Consider the following 18,061-nt stretch of genomic DNA (forward strand, 5'->3'; position numbering starts at 1 on the left):
GCCCAGGGGATTTGCTGGTGAATTGAGTGTAAGATGTAAGAAAAAGAGAAGAGTCAAGGATGATTCCAAAGTTTTTGACGTGGAGTAACTCTAATATTGACAACTAATGACATGGGATAACTGATACGGTTAAGACTGCAGAAAAGAGCAGGTGGGGGAGGTCTGAAAATTGTCTTAATATGTTAAATTTTAAAAAAAATGTTAAATTTTAAGTGTTTATTTATTAGACATCCATGTGGAGATGTTGAGTAGTATATTGGCCATGTGAGCCTTGAGTTCAAGGGAGGAAGTGGATCTAAGGAAATGAATTTGAGAGCCATCTATGCAGAAATGGCATTGAAGTCCTGGAACTAGATGAGATCTCCTAGGGAGTAGGTGAAGATAGAAGTTTTAGTATGAACCCTGAATTACTCTTACATTTCATGCCTCAGATGATGAGGAAGACACAGTAAAAATGAGGCCAAGAAAGAGCAGCATTAGCTTAGAAATATGAAGAGTGAATGATGTCCCAGAGGCCAAGTGAAAAAAGTATTTCAAGAAGAGAATTTGCAATGTGAAATGCTGCAGATTGGTCTAGCAGCATGAATATTTATGGATTGTCCATTAGATTGTTGACCTTCACTAGAATAATGTTAGTGAAGTTATGGGGACAAAAGCCAAACTGGAATAGTTTCAAGAGAGAGTAGGAGGTCTTGGCAGCCATGTCAATGGCCATGGATTTGAGATCAAGAAATTCCAGTTCTAGTTCGTAGACAAAGGTAGTTTCCTGTAGAATCACTTTGGAGACTAGAAAACCCTTAAAGAAAAACAAAATAAGTTTTAAATTCTAAGTAGTTAACATAGACTGTTATATTAACTTCAGGTGTACAGTATAGTGATTCAGTAGTTCCATATATCACCTAGTGCTCATCACAAGTGCACGCTTTAATCCCATCACTTATTTAACCCGTCTCCTTACCCACCTCTCTTCTGGTAACTATCAGTTTGTTCTCTATAATTAAGAGTCTGTTTCTTGTTTTCTCTCTCTCTTTTTCCTCTTTGCTCATTTGTTTTGTTTCTTATAGTCTATATATGAGTAAAATCATAAGCTATTTGCCATTCTCTGACATATTGCACTTAGCATTATACTCTCTAGCTCCATGTCATTGCAAATGGCAAGATTTCATTCTTTTTTATGACTCAATAATATTCCACATTCTATATATTATATAAAACATTATTGAGTATTCCACATTCTATATATTATATAAAACATATGTATGTTTATATTATATATAATATATAATACATATATATGTGTATACACACAGACACACCCTCCCCACATCTTTATATACTCATCAGTCAATGGACACTTGGGCGCTTCCATAATTTGGCTATAGTAAATAATGCTACTCTAAACAAATAAAGCTACTGTAAACAAATAATGCTACTTTTGAATTAGTGTTTTTGTATTCTTTGGATAAATACCCAGTACTGCAATTGCTGGATCATAGGGTAGTTCTGTTTTTAACATTTTGAAGAACCTGCAAACTCTTTTCCTCAGTGGCTGCATCATTTTGCATTCCTACCAACAGTGCAAGAAGGTTCCTTTCTTTTCTACCTACTCACCAATTGTTGATTTTAGCCATTCTGACAGGTGCGAGATAATATCTCATTGTAGTTTTCATTTGCAATTCCTTGATGATGAGTGATGTTGAACATCTTTTCATGTGTCTGTTGGCTATGTGTATGTCTTTGGAGAAATGTTTGTTCACGTTTTCCACCCTTTTTTTGTTTGGGTTATTTGTTTTGGGGGTGTTGAATTTTATAGTTCTTTATATATTTTTGGATACTCATTCTTTATCAGATATGTTATTTGCAAATATCTTCATTCTGTAGGTTGCTTTTTAGTTTTGTTGATTGTTTCCTTTGCTATGCAGAAGCTTGTTACTTTGATGAAGTCCCAATGGTTTATTTTTGCCTTTGTTTTTCTTGCCTCAAGAGACTTGTCTAGAAGAAAGTTGTCACAACTGATGTCAGAGAAGTTATTGCCTTTGTTCTCTTCTAAGATTTCTATGGTTTCAGGTCTCACATTTAGGTCTTTAATGCATTTTGAGTTCATTTTCGTGTATAGTGTAAGAAAGTGGTCCAGTTTCATTCTTTTGCATGTAGCTGTCCGGTTTTCCCAACACTGTTGAAGAGACTGTCCTTTTCCCATTGGATATTCTTTCCTGCTTTGTTGAAGATTAATTGGCCATATATATAATAGTGGGTTCATTTCTGGGTTTTCTGTTCTGTTCTATTGATCTATGTGTCTATTTTTGTGCCAGTACCATACTATTTTGATTACCACAGTTTTGTAATAAAATTTGAAATCTAAAATTGTAATGGCTCCACTTTTGCTTTTCTTTTTGAAGACTTGCTTCTTTTGTGGTTCCATACAAATTATGGGATTGTTTGTTCTAGTTCTGTGAAAAATACTGTTGGTATTTTGATAGGAATGGCACTAAATATGTCGATTACTTTGGGTAGTATAGCTATTTTAACAGTATTTTTCTATTGATCTATGAGCATGGAATGTCTTTTCTTTGTGTCATCTTCTTTCTTCCATCAGTGTTTTATAGTATTCAGAATACAGGTCTTTCACCTCTTTGGTTAGGTTTATTCCTAGGTATTTTATTGCTTCTGGTGCAATTGTGAGATTGTTTTCTTAATTTCTCTTTTCTGTTTCATTATTGGTATATAGAAATGCAACATATTTCTGTAGATTGATTTTGTATATTACAACTTGACTGAATTCATTTATCAGTTCTCACACTTTTTTGGTAGTCTTTTGAGTTTTCTATATATAGTACCATGTCATCTGCAAATAGTGAAAGTTTTACTTCTTCCTTACTGATTTGGATGCATTTTATTTATTTTTATTGTCTGGTTGCTGTGGCTAGGACTTCCAGTTACTATGTTGAGTAAAAGTGGTGAGCATGGACATCATTTTCTTCCTGATTCTTGGAGAAAGGCTTTCAATTTTTCCCTATTAAAAATTATGTTAGTTGTGGGTTTTTCATTTATGGCATTTATTATGTTGAGGTATGTTCCCTCTAGACCTATTTTGTTGAGGGTTTTTATCATGAATGGATGTTGTACTTTGTCAAGTGCTTTTTCTCTATTGAAATGATCACGTAGTTCTTATCTTTTCTCTTATCGATGTGATGTATCATGTTAATTGGGTTGCAAACCACTCTTGCAACCAGGGATAAATCCCACTTGATTGTGATGAATGTTTTTTTTTTTTTTTTTAACGTATTGTTGAATTCAGTTTGCTAGTATTTTTTTGAGGATTTTTTTGCATCTATATTCATCAGAGAAATTGGCCTGTAGTTCTCTTATTTCGTGGGGTCTTTATCTGGTTTTGGTCTTAGGGTGATGTTGTCCTCATAGAATGAATTTGGAAGATTTCCTTCCTCTTCTGTTTTTTGAAATAGTTTGAGAAGAATAGGTGTTAACTCTCTTTAAATTTGGTAGAATTTGCTTGGGAAGCCATCTGGTCCTGGACTTTTGTTTATTGAAGTTTTTTGATTACTGATTCAATTTCTTTGCTGGGAGTCGGTCTGCTCAAATTTTCTATTTCTTCCTCTTTCAGTTCTGGGAGGTTATATGTTTCTAGGAGTTTATCCATTTATTCTAGGTTGCCCAATTTGTTGACATAGAGTTTTTCATATATTCTCTCATAATTATTTGTATTTTTGTGGTGTTGGTTGTTAATATCTCCTCTCTGATTTGTGATTTTATTTGAGCCCTTTATCTTTTTTTTCTTGATAAGTGTAGCTAGAGGTTTATCAATTTTACTGATTTTTTCCAAAGAACCAGTCCCTGATTTCATTGATCTGTTCTATTGAGGTTTTTGGTTTGTTTGTTTTTGTTTTTTGTTTTTTTGTTTTTTTGTTTTTTTAGTTTCTATATCATTTATTTCTTCTCTAATCTTTATTATTCCCTTCCTTCTGCTGATTTTAGGTTTTGTTTGTTGTGCTTTTTTCTAGGTCCTTTAGGTATAAGGTTAAGTTGTTTGACATTATTCTTGTGTCTTGAGGTAGGCTTATATTTCTATACACTTCCCTCTTAGAAATGGTTTTGCTGCATCCCAAAGGTTTTGCACTGTTATGTTTTCATTTCCATTTGTTAACATGTGCTTTTTGAATTCTTCTTTTATTCCTTGTTGACCCATTCATTGTTTAGTAGCATGTTATTTAAACCTCTCTGTGTTTGTGATCTTTCCAGATTTTTTCTTGTGGTTGACTTTTAGTTGTGGTCAGAAAGATGCAGGTATGATTTTGATCTTCTTGAAATGTTGAGGCTTTTTTTTTTTTTTGAGGCTTTTTTTTATGGCCTAATATGTGATCTGTTCTGGAGAATGTTCCATGTGCACTTGAAAATAATGTCTATTCTGCTCTTTTAGGATAGAACGTTCTGAATATATCTGTTAGGTCCATCTGGTCCAAATGTGTCATTCAAAGCCGTTGTTTCTTTGTTGATTTTCATTTTAGATAATCTGTCCATTGACATAAATGGGGTGTTAAGGTCTCCTACTATTATTGTATTATTATTGAATAGTTCCCTTATGTTTGTTAATAGTTGCTTTCTGTATTTGGGTGCATAAATATTTACAATTGTTATATGTACTTGTTGGATTGTCCCCTTTAGTATTATGTGGTGTCCTCCTTTGTGTCTTGTTACAGTCTTTGTTTTAAAGTCTAGTGTGTCTGGTATAGTATTGCTACTCCAGCTTTCTTCTGACATCCATTTGCATGATAGGTGTATCTTTATCCCCTCACTTTCAATCTGCAGGTGTCTTTAGGTCTTGAGTCTCTTGTAGGAAGCATATAGTTGGGTCTTTTTTTTTTAATCCATTCTATCACTCTGTCTCTTTTGATTGGAGCATTTACTCCATTTATATTCACAGTAATTATTGATAGATATGTATTTATTGCCATTTTATTACTCGTTTTATGGTTGTTTCTGAAGATTGTCTCAGATCCTCTCTTACCTTTCTGTTTTTCATGGTTTGGTGGTTTTCTTTAGTGATATATTCAGATCAGGGAAAATATATTTATTCTTTGCATATTTATTAGTGGTTTTTTTAATTTGTGGTTACTATTAGGTTTGTATATAACATCTGTATATAGCAGTCTATATTAAGTTGATGTTCATTTAAGTTTGAACCCCTTCTTTACCCTTCTCCTCCCCAGACTTTAGGTATATGGTGTTCTATTTTATGTCCTTTTATTTTTTGAGTTCCTTGACTGAAGTTTCACAGAAATATTTATTTTTCTGCTTTTTATTTATTTTTACTGCTTTTTCCTACCTTCATAGTGTCATTTTTGGACTTTCCTTTCCAATCAAAGTGGAAAGAGTATCCTCTTTAATATTTCTTGCAGCAGTCATGAATTCCTTTAGTTTTTTTGTTTGTTTGGGAAACTCCTTATCTCTCCTTCTATTCTGAATGATAATCTTGCTGGATAAAGTAGTCTTGGCTATGGATTTTTTTCATTCAGCACTTTGAATATATCATGCCATTCTCTTCTGGGTTGGAAAGTTTCTGCTGAAAAATCCCCTGATAACCTTAAGGGTTTTTTTTTTTTTTTTTGTATATTACTGTCTTTCTTTTGTCTTGCTGCTTAAAAAAATTTTTTTAGCACTATATTTTACCATTTTAATTACAATATGTCTTAATGTGAGTCTGCTTTTGTTGATTTTGTTGGGGATTCTCTGTGCCTCCTGGATCTGAATATCTGTTTCCTTCCCCAGATTAAGGAAGTTTTCTGCTATGTTTCTTCAAATAAATTTTCTTCCCCCTTTTTTCTCTTTTCTTCTTTTGGGACTTCTATAATATGACCCTATGATAGGATCACTGAGTTCATTAAGGATGTTCTCATTTTGCATAATTATTTTTTCTTTATTTCTTTCTTTTGTCTAGTTTGATTACTTTCCATTACTTTGTTTTCTAGGTCATTAATTTGTTCCTCTGCTTCTTCCAGCATGCTGTTCCTTGCATCAGGCATGTTTCTAATCTCATTTATTGCATTCTGTATCTGACCTTTTTACCTCTGTATTAAGGGTCTCATTGATATCTTCCACTTTTTCCTCAAGTCTAGTGAGTATGCTTATGATCACTGCCTTAAATATTCCATCAGGCATGTTACTTATAAATGTTTTACTTAGATCTCCAGCTGTAGCCTATTCTTGTTCTTTCATTTGGGACAGATTTCTTTGTATTCTCATTTTGTCTAAGTCTCTGTGCCTGTTTCTCTGCATTAGGAAGTCAGTTATATCTCCTATTCTTTTTTTTTATTTAATGTTTGTTTATTTATTTATTTAAGAAAGCGAAAGAGTGCACAAGTAGGAGGAGCAGAGGGAGAAAGAGAGTCTTAAGCAGATTTTGTGCTGAGTGCAGAGCCTGAGGTAGGGCTTGATCTCACAACCCTGAGATCATGACATGAGGGAAAACAGAGTTGGATGCTTAACTGACAGAGCCACCCAGGCCCCCCATATCCTGTTCTTGAGGCTAATGGCTTTATGAATAAGAGTCCTGTGGTGCCCTGCTGTGTAGTATCTCTTCTTCCCCAGGGACTGGAACTTCCAGGAATATCTCTGATGTGTGCTGCATGGGCTTTCCTTTTGTGTCCTGGCTGCTTTATCCTTCAGGCTGGTTATCTGCAGAGTCTCTCCTTGCCTGCTTTGGACAGTGATTGGTTCCTGGTCTGAATGTAGTACGTTTTAACTAGGTGTGCTCTGGTGTGCTTTTGAAGTGAGACCTGTCCCCTGCTTGGGAACTGAGGCTTTGCAAAACTTCTGGGAAGGGAGATGCAGTGTTGGCAGGGATTTGGGCCTCACTTCTTGGGGAGGGACCCACCACATTGGGATTGAGGTGAACCTGACTGGGAAGGAGGAGGTTCCACTGGAGCATCAGGGTTTGGGGTTTAGTATAAGCAAGTTAGGTAGTAAGTATAAGCCCTGCACTGGTTCCTGCAGGTGGCCCTGTGCTTATGCTAGGGGTGAGGTGGGGAGGGAAAAGGTATCGGCTAGGTCCTTTGTTCCCACAGGGGTCTCTCCTTGAATGCTGCCTCTCTGGCACATGCTCCAAGATGAGCAGGTAACTTCCCCTCTGTATGCCTTAGGTGCTATTCAGATCACTATTTCTATGTTGTATGTCCATGGGCTATTTGCCATGTCTTCTCTTCAAGAGGAACCTCAATGTGTCTGGGCTCTCCTGAAGTCAAGTCTATTGACTTTTAGAACTCCAGGCTTTAAGCCCTACTGATTGCAAGAACTTCAGAGATTTGGCCTCTCCAGCTTGCCTAGTCAGTTACTATGGGGATTCATTTCCCCTGTGCACTTCCCTATGTATTGTAGTCTGTGTCTTGCCCTTCTCCATGACTGAGGCTCCCTCTCCACAGCAGTGACACTATCCATTTCTCTACCAAACCATGTCTCCATACTTACTACCTTCTTCAGTGTGGCCTCTTTTCTGCCATTAGTCGTGGAGTTTGTTCTGCTAGTCTTCAGGTCAGTTTCTGGGATATTTAGGATGATTTTATTAGTTATCTAGTTGTATTCATGGGACAAGGTCCTCCTATTCTGCTGCCATCTTCCATTAAAGAAAAATTTATAAAATTCTCCCTTGAGGAAAATTTTGAAATGCTTTATGCAGAAATGTACCAAAAGGATATTTGGTATATAGAATAAGGAGATGGCTAATGGCAGAAGAGGCATTAGAAAAACAGATTTAGGGATGCCTGGGTCGCTTAGTTGTTAAGCCTTTGGCTCAGGGCATGATCCTGGAGTCCTGGGATTGAGTCCCACATCGGTCTCCCTGCATGGAGCCTGTTTCTCCCTCTGCCTGTGCTCTGCCTCTCTCTCTGTCTCTGTGTGTCTCATAAATAAATAAAATCTTAAAAAAAAAAAAAGAAAAACAGATTTAGAGATCTAATAGATGAAAAATTAGAAACTTTTTTTTAATGGAAAGAAGATAATTGGGCTCTGGATAAGGGATTGTATGTGACAGTAAATTGCCCTACAATATCTGCTTAACCACAGGGTGGTTGGTGCTGGTTCTACTCTATTGCGAAATTTACCTAAAACTGATGCTTTCTTCCCAAATACCTTTTAAGTATTTGACAAGGTAGTTAGGGAAAGGCCTTATATTTTAAGGCTCCTGGAATTATTATTAAAAATTATTGCTTTTAGATCTGTTTAGTCCCTAAGAGGGTGTTATATTTTGCTTTTTAATCCTTGTATGAGTATTTTACTTCTAGGGCTCATCTGTCCTGACCAAATCCATAGGGAGGCTCATGATATAAAGTAAAAATGTCACAATAATGTTCATTAATAAGTGGATGTTTTTATGCTGGGAATATTTTTAAGCCTTAGCATTATTAAATAAAAATTTCATTATCATAAAGACGGATACAATTAAAAATAGCCACTCACTTTTCCCACTCTTAAATATACTAGTTTACTTCCTTCTTTTAAAAAAACTAGCACAAAATATAAAGTGGAAAATATTCTGGCTTTTGAGAAATATGACTTCTTTCTTTTTGATTTAGTTTTATTTTATTTAAATTCATTTAATTAACATATAGTGTATTACTAGTTTCAGAGGTAGAGTTCAGTGATTCATCAATTGTATATAACACCCAGTGTTCATTACATCACATGCCCACCTTAATGCCCCATAACCATTTATGCTATCTCCCCACCCCTTTCTCCTCCAGCAATTCTTAGTTTGTTTCCTATGACAAATATGACTTCTTGAAATATTTAGGTTATGTCTGAACACAAAGCATCTTTCTAATAGAAGGACAATCTCCTTGTTTCTATCCAGTAGTAATTATGAAACAAAATGTATAAATTCAGTAACTTACCTCTTCTACCTCTAAAATAGAAAGTTCACACATTTGCTGTTTGGCAGAGAGATATAGGAAGAGGGAGAAGAAAGAGGAGAGGAGAAGAGGAAGTAGAGTCAGAGTATAGACAGGTTCATCATGTTTGATGTTAGTAGTTGTGATAGACTACTGAAATGGCCACAAGTTCTTTCCATTCCTGTATATATGCTCTTTTGCAGTATTACCCTTCAGGTCCTCCAACAAAAGTTGGCATCTACTTGTCTTGAAGCTGGGTTGTCTGCATAACTTTATTTGGCCAGTTGGACACTGCAAATGTGTTTGCTTTCATGCTGTACTTCAAAGAGGTTTGTACTCTTGTTATACTTGAAGCTCTTAGATAACCTATATGCTAAAGGTTGAGAAGCTTTGTTGAGGAGACCCAACGTACTCCAGCCAATAATCAGTCATGATCTGGCTGACAGCCCAGTAACCACCAGTCATTTAATTGAGGTCATCCTTGAGTATCCAGCCAGCAATCCAAGGCATGCCACATTATCCTGCATTTCATGTCTGGACCCACCCAGCCTTTAGTGAGGTGCCCCATGGTGAGGTACCACACCAAACTTTGAGCCGGCAGGGGTTTTAGTTTATAAGAATTAAGTGTGGCTAGCACCCACAAGAAGGTGGAGTGGACCATTGGGATCTCAGTCGATCCAAGAAGTGGAACAAGTTCACAGAGTCCCCTGCAAGTAAATGTGTGACACCAGAAAGAGTGACACCAAGCTCATTTTCCTACTCAGGAAGACCTCAGCTCCCAAGAAGGGAGACACCTCTGTTGAAAAACTCAAATTAGCTACCCAGTTGACAGGACCAATTGTGCCCCTACAGAAAGACTATAGGAAGGAGAAAACTAGAGTCATCTCAGAGAAGAACTTCAAGGGTTCACCAGTGTTTGTGTGGCCCGTGCCAATGCCCAGCTCTTTGGTGTCTGGGCAAAAAGGGACAAGGAAGCTGCAAAACAGGATGTTGAAAAGGATAAAATAAAGTGCCCTTGGCAACTTTTGATAAAAATACATATGTATTTCTAAAGCCATATGCAATTAATAGCACAACATCAAAATATTTAAAGCGCACATTGACAAAACCAAAAAGAATAACAGGAAAATCTACAATAATGAAAAAAGATTTTTAACACATTGATAGGAAAAGGGACCCCCCAAAAAAAGAAAAAAAATTTGAATATAACAATTATAAACCTGATATAATTGATATCTATAAAACAGTATTCTCAGCTACTATAGAATATATCTTCCCAAAGATCTTAGCAAAATTGATCAGGCCTTGCATTTTTTCTACTCTGAAGTTTGCATGCTTGCCTGATCTAATATTTCTAAACCCTCTTCCCCTTTTTAAAAAATATCTAACTTATGTTGCTTTTCACTGAAATTATATGGTTCTGTCGCTACCCTTGTCTGAAACTTAACCTGTAGGGTAACTGGGATGCTAAGCTTGTAAAATGTTCTCCTTTTATCTTCAGTGTATCTCCTTAATCCTCTTTCAATCTGATTCATTTATCTTGTTATGATGAGAATAAGGTGTAACCTTGTGACTGAAGACTTGGTTATAAAAAATTGGCCATAAAAAATTTCAACACATTTCAAGGATTAAAATCATATAGAGTATGTACTTTTACCATTGTGAAATTAAGTCAGAAATCAGAAATACAAAGATAAGTTTAAAATCCCATAGGTAAAAGAATAAATCATAGTAGAAGTTTGAAAACAATTACATTTTAAAATTTGTCCAACACATCTTAAATGACATGTCAAGAGAAATTTATAGTCTTACTTACATGTGTAAGAAAAAAAGATCTGAAAATCCATGATCTATGTACCCATCTCAAGAAGTTAGAAAAGGAATAGCAAATTAAACCTAGAAAAGAGAAAGAAGGAAATGATAAGGACAAGAGCAGAAAATAATGAACAGTTTAGAAAGAAAATCAATAAAACCAGAAGTTGATTCTTTGAAAACGCTAATAAAATTGATAAATCCTTAGTAAAAATATGATAAACAAAAGAGAGAAGGTATTAATTACCAATTTGAGGAATGAAAAAAAAAAGATATTTTAGCAAATTCTAAAGACATTTTAAATTTTAGCCATAGGGAATAAGCTGATGCTGGACTTGTCCTGCGATAAGCAAGTAGGAAACTGAATATAATTTGTGGAAGTTGCTATGTTTAGACATGGGAATATGATCCTGGAGTAAAAAAATACAAACAGGTGAGTCCCATGAACACCCCTGCTCTTTGACTGGAGAGGCTTCCCAGATTACAGCATAGGAAGGGGCAAATAAGACAGAGCACAGAGATCCCATCAAGAGGACTGAGATTAAAAGTTTGGGGAATTAAATAAGGCAACTGGAGTGTGTGAGACATGGGAAAGGGAAGTCTGCAAATAAATAGCTCCAGATGTCTGGTTCTTGAGTGTGTTGCTGAATGCTGAATGGTGCGTGAATAAGGTGAAACTCATGGGGCATGGTAAAGAACTACTGAGCGATTCTCTCGTTGCTCACACAGGTTTGGGAGATGTTCAAGTTCTGACTGACTCAGATAGCTCTTTGGATAATTCTACTAGACATTTATAGAGGAAGTAATGCTAATTCTATACAATCTCTTCTAGAAAATAGGAGGAAAAACTTCCTAACTCATTTTATGAGGCCAGCATTATCCTAATACCAAAACCAGACAAAGATGTATAAGGAAAGGAAACTACAGACCAATAACATTCACGAACTTAAAGATAAGAATTCTAAACAGACATGATGATGTACAGATCAAATTTTAAGGAATTACTAAAAAGCTACTAGAACTAATGATTGTCTCTAGCAAAGTACAGAATGCAAAGACACTGTACAAAAATTGCATATATATGTGTGTGTGTAAGTAAGTATATAGGCATACATAATACTTCCATATGTAATACATGTGCATGCACACACACCCCACAGTAGAAAGTGAAAATTTTAAAACTAGCATTTACAAGAACATCAAACAAATGAGAGACTTAGAAATAAATTTAACAAAATATGTGAAAGACCTGTACACAGAAAAGACACAGCAATTAAAGAAGACCTATATAAATAGAAATATCATTTTCTTGGATTGGAAGAATCAATATTTTTAAGATGTAAGTCTCAGATAGATTTATATTTCCAATGCAGTTTTAATGAAAATCCCAGCAGTCTTTTCTATGGAAATTGATAGACTGATTCTACAATTTATATGGAAATGTAAAAGATCTAGAATAGTCAAATGATTTTGAAAACTAAGAACAAAGTTGAAGGACTTACATCTGATTTCAAGACTTTCTGTGATGAATCACTGAATTCTACTCCAGAAACCAATATTACACTGTATGTTAACTAACTAAAATTTAAATGGAAAAAAAAAAAAAAGACCTTCTGTGAAGCTACTACTGGTAATCAATACAGAGTGGAATTTATATAGATTAAGGACAGAGTAGAGAGTTAGAAATTGGTCTGTTGCTGTTTGATGGAGGTGCAAGGTAATTAAATTTGAGACAGATAATTTTTTCCATTAAATGGGGATGGGAACAGAATATACAGGTGGAGAAAAAAATGTACCTTGACCCTTAACTGACTCCATATAAGAAATTAACTAAAAATGGACCTAAGCATAGCAATAGACCTTCTAGAAGAAAACATGGGAGAATGTTTTCACGTTTTGGGGTAGCCAAAGATTTCTTAGAGTACAAAATACATATAAGAAGAAATTGATTAATTGATATTTTTTGTTTGTTTTTTCTTTGTTCATTTGTTTTGTTTCTTAATTCCCACACAATGAGTTAAATCATGATATTTGTCTTTTTCTTACATACTTCATTTACCATTGTATCCTCTAGATCTATCCATGTTGTTGCAAATGGCAAAATTCTGCTCTTTTTTATGCCTGAATGATATTCAAGTGTGTGTGTGTATGCCCATCCCATCTTTATCCGTTCATCTACCAATAGACACTTGGGTTGTTTCCATATTTTTGTGAGTAGTGCTACAATAAACGAACATAGAAGTGCATATATCATTTTGAATCAGCGTTTTCATTTTCTTTGAATACCCATTAGTGGAATTACTGGATCATTCTATTTGCAACTTTTTGAGGAACCTCCCTACTGTTTTCTATACTGGCTGCACCAGTTTGTATTCCCACCAACCATGCACAAGGGTTTCTTCTTCTCCACATCCTTACCAACAGTTTTTATTTGTTGTGTTTTTTATTTTAGCCATTCTGAGAGGAATGAGTGATAGCTCATGGTGGTTTTGATATGTATTTCCCTGATACGTTATGGTGAACATCTTTTTTATGTGTGTTGACCATCTGTATGTTTTCTTTGGAAAAAAGTCTGTCCATATCTTCTGTCCATTTTTATTTTTTTATTTTTAAAGATTTTATTTATTCATTCATGATAGACACACACAGAGAGAGAGAGGCAGAGACACAGGCAGAGGGAAAAGCAGGCTCCATGCTGGGAGCCCGACGCGGGACTCGATCCCGGGACTCCAGGATCGCACCCTGGACCAAAGGCAGGCGCCAAACCGCTGAGCCACCCAGGGATCCCCTTCTGTCCATTTTTAAATTGGATTATTTATAGTTTTGGTATTGAATTTGTATAGGTTCTTTATGTTTTGAATATTAACCCCTTATGGGATATGTAATTTGCAGATATCTTCTCCCATTCTGAGGATTGTCTTTTTCTTTTTTTTGTTTTTTTTTGTTTTGTTTTTTTTTTGTCTTTTTCTTTTGTTGATGGTTTTCTTCACTGTGCAAAAGCTTTTTATTTTGATATAGTCCCAATAGTTTAATTTTGCTTTTGTTTCTTTTTCCAGAGGAGACCTATCTAGAAAAATATTTCTACAACTGACATCAAAAAGATTACCGCCTATGTTTTCTTCTAGGAATTTTATGGTTTCAGGTCTCACATTTAGGACCTTAATCCACGTTAAGTTTATTTTTGTGTGTAGTGTAAGAAAGTTGTTCAGTTTCATTCTTTTGCATGTAGCTGACAGTTTTTCCAACACCATTTATTAAAAAGACTGTCATTTTCCCATTGTATACTCTTACCTCTTTTGTCGTAGATGAACTGACCATATAATTGTGGGTTTATTTCTGGGCTCTCTGTTCTGTTTTATTGATCTATGTGTTTATTTTTGTGCCAGTACCATATTGTGGTTTTTTAAAAAAAAATTTTCTCTAGGGGCTCCTAGGTGGCTCAGTGGTTAAGTGTCTGCCTTTGGCTCAGGTCGTGATCCCATGGTTCTGGGATGGAGCTTGCTTGTCCCTCTGCCTGTGGCTCTGCATGGAGCTTGCTTGTCCCTCTGCCTGTGGCTCTGCCTCTCTCTCTCTGTGTCTCTCATGAATAAATAGATAAAATCTTTTTAAAAATTCAATTTAATTAACATATGCTATATTTTAGTTTCAGAGGTAGAATTGGTACTATGTTGTTTTGATTATTACAGTTTATAGTATGTCTTAAAACCTGAGATTATGATACTGTCACATTTGTTCTTTTCAAGACTGCTTTGCTATCTGGGATCTTTTGTGGTTCCATACATGTATTCTAGTTCTGTGAAAAATGCTGTTGGTGTTTTGAAAGGGATTGCATTAAACATATAGATTGCTTTATGTAGTATGGATATAAAAGTTTTGGTTTTTCCAATCCATGAGCATGGAATATCTTTCCATTTGTGTCATCTTCAATTTCTTTCATCAGTGTTTTGTTGTTTTCAGAGTTTAGAGCTTTCAGCTCTTCGGTTAAGTTTAGTTTTAAGTATTTTTTTCTTTTTGGTACAATTGTAAGTGGGATTAGACTTCTATATGCTTGGGATATTATATAGAAACCTATTAGTAACCACAAATCAAAAACCTATAATAATGTGGTATATATATACAATGAAGTACTACTCAGCCATCAAAACAAGAAATCTTGCTATTTGCAGTGACGCAGATGGAACTAGAGGATATTATGCTAAGTGAAATAAGTCAGTCAGAAAAAGACAGTCACCGTATGATCTCACTTATGTGTGGAATTTAAGAAACAAAACAGAGGATCATAGGGGAGGAGAGGAAAAGATAAAAGATGAAATCAGAGAGGGAGACAAACCATAAGAGATTTTTTTTAGAAAGATTTTATGTATTTATTCATGAGAGACACACAGAGAGAGGCAGAGACATAGGCAGAGGGAGAAGCAGGCTCCCCAAGAGCCTGATGCAGGATTCAATCCCAGGACCCCAGATAACCTTAAACTGAAGGCAGACTCTCAGCCACTGAGCCACCCAGGTGTCCCACCATAAGAGACTCTTAATCATAGGAAACAAAATGAGGGTTGCTCAGGTCATAATCCTGGGGTCCTGGGATCAAATATCAGGCTCCCTAGTAGGGAGTCTGCTTCTCCCCCTCTTCTCCCTTTCTTTTGCCTCTCCCTTCTGCTTGTGCACACACACTCTCTCTCTCAAATAAAGAAATAGAATCTTAGGAAAAAAGGAAAGAACTACAAATTCAACTGTAAAACAGTTAACAAAATGTCAGTAAGTATGTACCTATCAATAATTACTTTGATATAAATGGACTAAACACTTCTAATCAAAAGACATTGTGTGATTGGATAAAATGCAAGACCCAACTATATGCTGCATACAAGAGATTCATTTTAGACCTAAAGATACCTGCAGATTGAAAGTGAGGGGATAGGGAGGGATACGTCTATCATGTAAATAATAGCAAAGAGAAAGCTGGGGTAGCAATACTTAAATAGAACAAAATAAGATAATAATATGAAAAATTAAATTCCAACAAATCAGACAATCTAGAAGAAATGAATAAATTCCTAAAAACATATAACCTCCCAAAACTGAAACAGAAGTAGAAAATTTGAATATACCCATTATCAGCAATGAAATTGAATCAGTAATCAAAAAATTTCTAGCAAACAAAAGATTAGGACCAGATGGCTTCACAAATTCTACCAAACATTTAAAGAACAATTAATACCTATTCTTAAACTATTCTAAAAAATAGAAGAGGAAGGAAATCTTCCAAATTCATTCTATGAGGCCAGTATCACCCTGATTAAAAACACACGCGCGCGTGCGCACGCGCACACACCCACACACACAGATAAAGACACTGCAAAAAAAGAAAACTACAGGGGCACCTGGGTGGCTCAGTGGTTGAGTGTCTGCCTTTAGCTCAGGTTGTGATCCCGGGGTCCTGGGATCAGTGCCACATCAGGATCCCCATAGGGAGCCTGCTTCTCCCTCTGCCTATGTCTCTGCCTCTCTCTCTGTGTCTCTCATGAATAAATAAAATAAAATCTTAAAAAAAAAAAAAAAGAGAAAACTACAGGCCAATATCTCTGATAAACATAGATGCAGAAATTCTCAACAAATTAGCAAACCATATACAACAATATATTTAAAAAATCATTCACCACAATCGAGTAATGTTTATTCCTGGGATGCAGTGGTAGTTCAATATTCATAAATCAATCAGTGTGATATATCACATCAACAAGAGAAAAGGTAAGAACCATATGATCATTTCAGTAGATGCAGAGTAAGCATTTGAAAAAGTACAACATCCGTTCATGATAAAACCCTCAACAAAGTAGATTTAAGGGGAACACACCTCAACATAATAAATGCCATATGTGAAAACCCCACAGCAAACATCATACTCAGTGAAAAACAAGTTTTTCTTCTAAGATCAGGGACAAGGATGTCCTCTCTTACCACTTTATTTATGGTAGTACTGGAAGTCCTAACCACAGCAGTCAGAAAAGAAAAAGAGGTAGAAGCCATCCAAATTGATAAGGCAGAACTAAAACTACCATTGATTATAGTTTTGCCTTTTCCAGGATTCTCTATAGAGTATGTAACCTTTTTAAAAATAACTGGCTTTTTTACTTACCAATATGCATGTAAGTTACCTTCATGTCTTTTTATAGCTTGATGACTCATTTCTTTTTAGTGTTGAATAACCATCTATTGTCTGGATGTACCATAGTTGGTTTATCCATATACCTATTGAGGGACATCTTATTGCTTTTAGTTGAGGTAATTATGAATAAAACTACTATAAACGTTTTTGTGGGCCTAAGTTTTCAACTCAGAGTACATACCTAGGTGCCCATTAGTACTAGTATGGTAAATCTTTCTTTAGCTTTGTAAAAAACTGCCAAATTGTCTTCCAAAGTGGCTGTACCATTTTGCATTTCTATCAGTAATGAATGAGAACTCCTGTTTCTACGTCCTTGCCAGTATTTGGTGTTGTCAGTGTTTTGGATTTCGGCCATTCTGATTGGTGTATGATGAAAACTTACTGTTGTTTTAGTTTGTAATTTAATGACCTATAACGTTGAACATCTTTTAATATGTTTACTTGCTATCTATATATTTTCTTTTGTGAAGTGTTCACATTTTTTTGTCCATTTTTTAACTGGGTTGTTTGTTTTCTTATTGCTGAATTTTAAGAATTCTTAGTATATTTTGGATATAAATCATTTATCAGGTACATGTTTCATAAAGATATTCTTAGAGTTTGTGGCTTGTCTTTTTATTCTCTTAACCATGTCACAGAGCAGAAGATTCACAGAGCAGAAAATTCTAACTTTAATGAAGTCCAACGTATCAGGTTTTTTTTTGGATTATTCTTTTGAATTGTATCTAAAAACCTATTGTCAAACCCAAGGCCACTTAGATTTTCAACTGTGGTATCTTCTAGAATTTTATAATTTTGCCTTTTATGTAAGATCTGTGATTCACTTCCAGTTAACTTTTGTGAAAGGTATAGGATCTGTATGAAAGATATTGAGTCTGTGTCTAGATTGTATGTATGTATGTATGTATGTATGTATGTATGTATTTATGCTCTGGACATCCAGTTGTTCCAGCACCATTTGTTGAAAAGACTCTCCTTTCTCCTTTGGGTTGTTTTTGCTCCTGTAATTTTCCTTTCTTATGTCTTTATCTGGTATTGGTATTAGGGTACTGCTGGCCTACTAGAATGAGTTAGAAAGTATTCCCTCTGGTTCCGTTTTCCAGACGAGACAGTAAAGAATTGCTATAATTTCTTTCTTAAATGTTTGGAAGAATTCCAGTGAAACCATCTGGGCCAGATGCTTTCT

General features: G+C 35.3%; 1 pseudogene; it reads left to right on the top strand.

The window, feature by feature from the left end:
* Positions 1 to 9,427: 9,427 nt before the first annotated feature.
* Positions 9,428 to 9,949, top strand: LOC112657913 (60S ribosomal protein L13-like; annotated as a pseudogene).
* The last annotated feature ends 8,112 nt before the right edge of the window (positions 9,950 to 18,061 follow it).

Source organism: Canis lupus, chromosome 8 (genome assembly GCF_003254725.2).
Source record: "Canis lupus dingo isolate Sandy chromosome 8, ASM325472v2, whole genome shotgun sequence".
In the NCBI taxonomy this organism is placed as follows: domain Eukaryota; kingdom Metazoa; phylum Chordata; class Mammalia; order Carnivora; family Canidae; genus Canis; species Canis lupus.